This window comes from Clinocottus analis, unplaced genomic scaffold, assembly GCF_023055335.1.
Source record: "Clinocottus analis isolate CAN_PGR_092001 unplaced genomic scaffold, fCliAna1.0.p SCAF_16, whole genome shotgun sequence".
Classification (NCBI taxonomy): domain Eukaryota; kingdom Metazoa; phylum Chordata; class Actinopteri; order Perciformes; family Cottidae; genus Clinocottus; species Clinocottus analis.
In genome coordinates this window covers 1,915,362-1,922,757 of record NW_027175887.1, presented here as the reverse complement: position 1 = coordinate 1,922,757, position 7,396 = coordinate 1,915,362, and positions in this window count along the sequence as shown.

Sequence of the window (7,396 nt, the reverse complement as noted above, 5' to 3'; positions counted from 1 at the left end):
TGAACAAGAATAATAAAAAGCATAAAAACAGTAAAAGGAAGAAGCATTCAGTTGCATGTAAAAGATGTCATTGTGATACATGAAGAGAACATTAAAACACACCAGCATGTTTTAATAGAGGCGCATTGTGACTCAATATAGGATGGTGATAGTCATAAATTAGTGCGCAAATTATACAGAACATGATGATGGAAAAACAATACAGGGCGTGTAAATAATAGTAGTCTACAAAACACACTATTAATAAGATTGGGTGGAATTGCACATTGGCTCTTGAGTAATAATAACACAATAGGGTGGACACATGAGGCACAACAACACAGAGTGAAATCAAAACTGTCAAGTTTCCTTGAACACTGTGGAGGTGGGAAGGAAATGATGGGTTGGAAATGGGAATGTTTGAGGCCATGTTGACACTGTCCAGCACGTCCTCGAGACACCATTAGTGCTCTGTGTCATATCTACTTCATTATCTTGAAGCATTGCAGTCACACACACACACTGTATAGATGGAGAGATGCAGGCCAGATAGTGTCTGCTTGTATTTTGTCGAGTGTGTTGATTTTGTTTTTGTTGGTTATGAAAGTTATTGAGTTCTCCCTCCAGATGCTGGCTGACATGCTTCTGATGCGTGCTCTCTTTCAGTTACATCTTAAAAATAAAACTGATGAGCATATCACAGCGGAGGGGTTTCTCGTTATGCTATGCTACCTGCTCTTCACCACAAGAGGGCGCTGGTTATCTAGCTGTAGCCCGAGCTCTGGCGTAAAACTCCGGTTTCTCTTGAGAATGTGGCTCAGGTGTTAAAAGTGAGACAAAACTAAACTATCCAGCTAAACTTTCATCCACATTGTCTTGAAATCTATCAATAAGTTATAACAATAAGTGTCGTTTTAAAAAGTCACATCATTATTATCAATTTACACATAATATGTTTTTAGATTAAACCTTCATTGCACAGCATGAGACTAAAAGCCAACAATCTAGCATTAAGTATCACACCGACACAGAAAAATAGGATTTTCTACAAAACATGGTGTTTGTTGTCAAATCTGAGAGCCAATCAGCTCTTCGATCTGGCGACAGCCAGGTGCTTTCCCATCATGCCCTGGGTCATGCAGTCGGCGGATAGCAGCTGGTCGCCTCGCTCTCGTGAGGTCATCGGTGACCACGTGTGCACGACGTCAGAGCAAGTCGGGATCAGGTCGGACTCAAATCTAACCGGCGTGCGGCGATGGCCGACGATGGCGTGTGCACAGGACTGGCTCATGGAACATGGAAGTGTTTGCCGTGGTCCTTTGTGATGACGACTGCGCGCGTAACAATGGCCGCCGCTCTGACCGTCCTGCCTCGTTGATCAGAACGTGAACATTCATTTGTGCTCACGTTGGATTTCTACAGGATCTGCACACCCTTTACATAAAACAGGAGAAGAAGTACTTTGATCCTTCACTAAAGTACAAGTATACATTTGTGTGAAAACAGTCAATTACAAGAAAAGGTCCCGCATTCATTTATTTAAGTATGAATTATTATCAGTAATAATACTTAATGTAAAAAAAAGGCTCTTGTTAGTCAGATTATAAGTTCCCTAATGCTAGTGCATTGAAGAATATATATGAATATTTGCATGAATGTGCATTTTACGTTGGGCCGGTTGTGGATCACATGGTAGAGCAGGTCATCCTCGTCATAAGTTCGGTGGTTTGATCCCCGTCTTCAATTATTAGACGTCAAAATAACTCAAAATACCCCAAATAGCTACTTAAATGAAACCATCTGCAAAGTTTGAATGCTTCCTTCTGTTGGAACTACGACTCGTCCCGGTGACGAGGGGCCCGCGGGACACGAGCGGCGACAGTTTGGGTTCTGCTGGTTGAATCTTTAACGATGCATGTTGTTTTTAATTGTTATAAAACATTTTTTAATGGAAAATCTAATTCTGAAAAAGAAAATTGTAAGTGTAGCTGTCAAATACAAAGTGTCTGATATTGAAGTTGAAGGATAAAGTATAAAGCTAGACAGTAAATACTCAAGTTAAGTAAAATAACCTCACAATTGTATTGTTTAATACATTTAAATCCATCCCATCATCACACAAGAGGCTTCGTGACCTTGGCCCAGGGCAACATATTTACTCTCCATATTTATGGTGCCGGGAAAACGCAGGGAAAATAAGAAGAAACCGTTCACATCCCTGCAGCGTGTTACTATGCGGTGTGTGTGTGTGTGTGTGTGTGTGTGTGTGTGTGTGTGTGTGTGTGTGTGAGTGTGTGTGTGTGTGGGATGAGAGAGGACGCCGTGGGACGTTGGAGAATCACTGCGCACGGCTCCGTGGCCTGGGATGAAAAATACGGTGCACGAGAAGAGACGCCCACGTGTGTCAGAGAGAGAGAGAGAGAGAGAGAGAGAGAGAGAGAGAGAGAGAGAGAGGAGCTGTAAATAGAAGAGGGAGAGAAAGGCCGGGGCCTTGATGCCGTAATGCAGCTCTGAATAAGAGATGCTCTGAATGCAGCTTTGTTGACGCGTGCACACGCACGCCACGGCTCAGCGTTCCATTAGAGGGAAACCCGGGCCATTAGGAGTTTTATCTTCTTTGTGTGGGACACCGCTGACAGGACCCCCCTCTTCACCACCGCCTCCCTCAGCACACACACACACACACACAGAGACACACACACACACTCGCGGCCTCGCTGATGCAGATGTTTTTGGATGGGTTCCTCCCCTCAGTTTTAATGGCGGTCATGAGGCTTTTTTTCTCACAAGGCCGTTTCTCCTTTCATTCTGATGCGACGCCTCAAACAGCTGACGGTGCGCGCACATGCAAAATGTCCGACGTCGACTCGCTCTCTATTCACAGGACACTTGCCTCCTCCTGCGTGCAGCTGACGCGGCGCACAGCGCTTTGTCGTCCTCGCTCCTGTTGGATGTGACAGTCAAATGTTTGCAACTCTTCACGCTGTCTCCTCAAGGAAAATGCATCTGTTCTCGTGTAGACGGCCACAACCTCTCTGATGCTGTTGGCGCCCGTTTATCCCAAAGGAAAAGACGATCTCGAGAATCTGAAAAAAAACAAACATCTGGTGTTATGAACGCGTGTTACTCTGCTCATTTTCCTACTTTGCACATTTTGACCCTGAAAAGAACAGGCCAGGGTGTGCTTTAGGGCGGGCTTACTTTGATTGACAGCTCGCCGCCGCTACCAGAAACGTATACGGCGACTCTACGTCGCTCCTGTGCATTTCAAACACGGTCACCTCCGTTCGTTGGTTGCGGCTCAAAACAACATGGCGGCGGCCAAAATCGTCGAACTTGAGGCTCCAGAACGTCCGTCCACAAACGACAACGACGACAACGTCCACTCCTCATCTCACACACAGTCTATAGTCGAGTCCAGTTTACTTTCAAAAAGGGGGGGAAACACAGTGCAAACACACACGTACACAGGATTAAAAATTAACAGTTGAAAATGAAACACAACTAATATTAGTTGCACTCTTACAACCACACACACACACACACAGTGATTCCACATGCAGACAAAAAGAGTATGCAGAATCCACAAGGCCCCACCAAGCAAACACACAAACACACACGCTTATGTGCACACACTTGACCTTGATGGAGACAACAGGGTGGCAATCCTCCCCATTGACGGGGTCCATTAGGGGCCAGAGTGCAGCGGAGCCGCATGCTGTACTGCCACAAAGACACACACGGGATTACAAGGGAGGCAGCCAGGCACACAAGAGAGGAGGGGTGGCGGGTGGAGGAGGAGGAGGAGGAGGGGTCGGAAGAGAGGAGCGGGATGATGGAAGCAGCAGGAGGGAGGATGAGGATGGGGGGAGAGAAAGAGAGAGTGGGATTTAATCCATTTCCATAAAGGTTTTCATAGTAAACCCATTAACAGCTGGCCATTCTGTGAAACTGCCATTTAGGTCGACGTGATTGTTCACTCAGACTCTATTCACAGGGATCTGACAAAGAGTAACAAACAAAAACTTGACCTCCGTCCAGCTCGTCAAAGTAGGGCATGTTTTCGTGGATTTGTTGAGATAAAAAACTATTTTTTTTTTGTGTTGCGTTGGCAGACACGAGGTCAGGAGAGTTCAACGTTTTTAGTGTAGCGAGGGAAAGATGAGAAGAGGCTTAAAGCTGGAATGGAATATTTCCTCGTACGGGACATGATGTGGACGAGTAGGTGTTTTTATAAGAACACTGCTCTTTTAGTCATTCACTGGTCCAAATGACATTTCCGGTTATATTTATATATGTATGGATTTCTTGCTCCGGTTCAAAGAAAGAAGTCCACTCCAACACTCACGACCTCTTCCAAGAACAACAGAGTCACAAGGACTTCCCTCCAGACGCTGTACAGTCTCCTTCACTTTGGCTTTTTCCTCTTCAGCGACGTACGAGGTTCCTGATATGCGGTTCCATCTGGGATGTGCGTCATGAATTAATGATCAGTGCTGAGTAAGACCCTGTCTCTAAGTACTGCTGGTGCTCGCAACGCCACTGCTGCCCCATCTGTGTGTGTGTGTGTGTGTGTTTGCTCATTTTGACGCTCCGTCTCTCTGCACGCGACCCGAGGCGGTGAACCCGTCGCACTCAGACACTGACGGTTGAACCTCCCGAGTTTCATTAGCGAGAGAGAAGAGGAAACGGTGACGCGAGACAAAGAAAAGGTGAACTATTGGGAAGACATAGTGGTGAATCCTGAAAATGTGATAAAAAAATGGAATTTTCTAACTATCCTGCAGATTTACACATGATTCAGAATTGAAATGAAATAAAACAACCCCCAGCAGTAACTTAGCTTAGCATAAAGACTGGAAACAGGCGGGAACAGTTCATTTGTGAGCTGATTTTGTTACGTTTTGGACACAACCAGGCTAGCTGTTGCCAGTCTTTACGCTAACTAACCGACTGCTGGATGTAGCTTCAAATCATGTACAAACATGATCCAACTTGTCAACTAACGTACAAACAAAATGTTGAGCAATTCTTAAAACATTGAGCGCAACCAACATTTCTTTTTTATAGACTGATTTGTGATTGAAAGGCCGTCGCTCGCTCAACAGGGCGTGGCGTGCCGGTGTAAACAGGAAGCAGATGTTCTACACACTGCAGATGGTTTAGTTGCAGAAAATGCCGCGGATGAGGAACTGCAACGGCCGAAAGAGGGACGAGAGATTTCTTCGCTTCGACCGACGACGACGAGGTGGAGCTGCTGCTGGTAAACCTGTTTGTCTTCTCAAAAGGGCCACGTGTTAGGGGCGTGACGAAGGGAGCGAGGGCCCCTTGTGACCGCTGGAAGCCAATCAAGTAGCAAACGCGGGCGTCTACGTCATCGTTTCCAAAAAGTATCCGCTCACGCCCGTCCACATGACATACTGTTCCAGATCTATCCGATCCCAGGAGCGCTTCCAAACACCTCTGAGCAAAACATACGCTACCGGTCAAAGGTTTGGGGTCACCCAGGCTAATTTTCTTCTAAAAACAAGAAGAGACTAGAGAGTTTCACATGAAAGTTCTCTTTTTCTGGCCATTTTGAGAGTTTAATGAACCCACAAATGTGAAGCTTCAGATCCTCAACTCGCTCAGAGGAAGAACAGTTTTATAGTTTCTCTCACCAGCAGAGCTGTTTTCAGCTGTGTGACATCACTGCACAAGAGTTTTCAAGGGTCTTCAAGGGTTTCCTATCATCATTAGTCTTCTAAGGCGATGATCAGACACAACGTACCACTAGAACACTGATAGCTGCTGGAAACGGGCCTCTATACACGATGTAGATATTTCATTAAGAACCAGACGTTTCCACCTAGAATAGTCTTTCACCACATTAACAATGTACAGAGTGTATTTATGATTCATTTCATGTCATCTTCATTCAAAATCAGTGCTTTTCTTTGAAAAATAAGACATTTCTAAAAACTTTTGAATGGTAGTGTATGCATTTTAAAATGGAAACTTGGTAGTGTGGACACGGCCTCAGTCTAAAAGAAAAAGTTATTTCTGTTTCTTAAAGTCTGGTATTTAATCATTGTGTGTCTGTGTCTGTGTGTTTGGCGTCACATTGTATTCAGGCCATGACCAGTGTGTTGACGAACTGGTCTTTCTTTCTCTAATGGAGCATTGGTAATCTGTTGAAGGATTTGTAATCTCAACACACCAAACACACACACACACACACACACACACAGGGAGAAAGGAAGATGTATGCAATCTCAAAGCTGGCACATTGACACAAAAAGCCATGATCTAATCTAATCCACAGCCTCTTTACTGGCTCTGACCGTTCATCAAACATGTCACACCAGATGTCACATCAGATTAAGGGGCGATGGATGAAAGTGTGGACACTTCCTGGATCAGAAGCAGCTTGTCTGAAACCAGGAGGTGTTTCCAGAGCCTTCTAACTGCAGGGCAGCCAGGGTGTTACAGAGGCCGCGTTAAACATCATGGATCTGTTGGAACATGTTGTTTATGCAATATGTTCTCAGACCTAAACAACGGAAAAAGGTTGTTTGCCAATTACTTTTAAAATTACATATATGGAGAAGCAGCCTCGCAATTTTAACGAGATCATAAAGTGTGCTGGTGTCATCGGGGAAACTCACGGTAGTAACGAGAGCACGCTACAGACGAGTTTAAGCTAACGTTATCTCAGGTAACGAATTTATCCTTTTGGAAAACGTGCGAAAATCCTCCCGCGCCAATTTTTAAGTGCCAGCATGCCCCATTCAGACAATCTTTTTGACATAAAATATACCGAACGACACAGTGTTTTGATCAAAACTCCTTCATAACAGACCAAGACTTTGTTTTATTGTGATTTTTGTTGCAGATTCTGATTCTTTAGGTCCTAATCTTTCCATAAAGGTGTCTTCTAGACCGCTCCATGAGGCATTTTTGGGGAATCTGGCTCATGATGTTCATACTTACAATCAAAAAAATATTTTTTTTTTCAGTCAGAAGACTTTGCTGAACAAATACATACAATAAACACAAGTATTGAAATAATTTGGGGTTCCTACGACGACTCAAACACAGGAGGAAGGAGGACTGGAGCGAAAAACTGGTTCCACAGTTTTCAACGGTTTAAAATGAAGTTAACATGTCAAAGACGGCTGAGAGATTGAAGCTTGTTGATTATAAGTTCTGTTCTGTGTTATGAAGGCTCCATGTTGTTTAAAGACTGTGTAAGAATCAAAAAGCTTGATAAATTAAATAGATTAAGTAGCCTCACGCTAACGATAACCTACAGTAACCTTTACGTCTCTTCCATTTATCATTCAACTGTAAAATTATATGTACATATATTTTAAACCTCTGATTTTTGTGAGTTTTGGATTCTTCTCTGCGTGACATAACAAACTGTCAGTGCGGT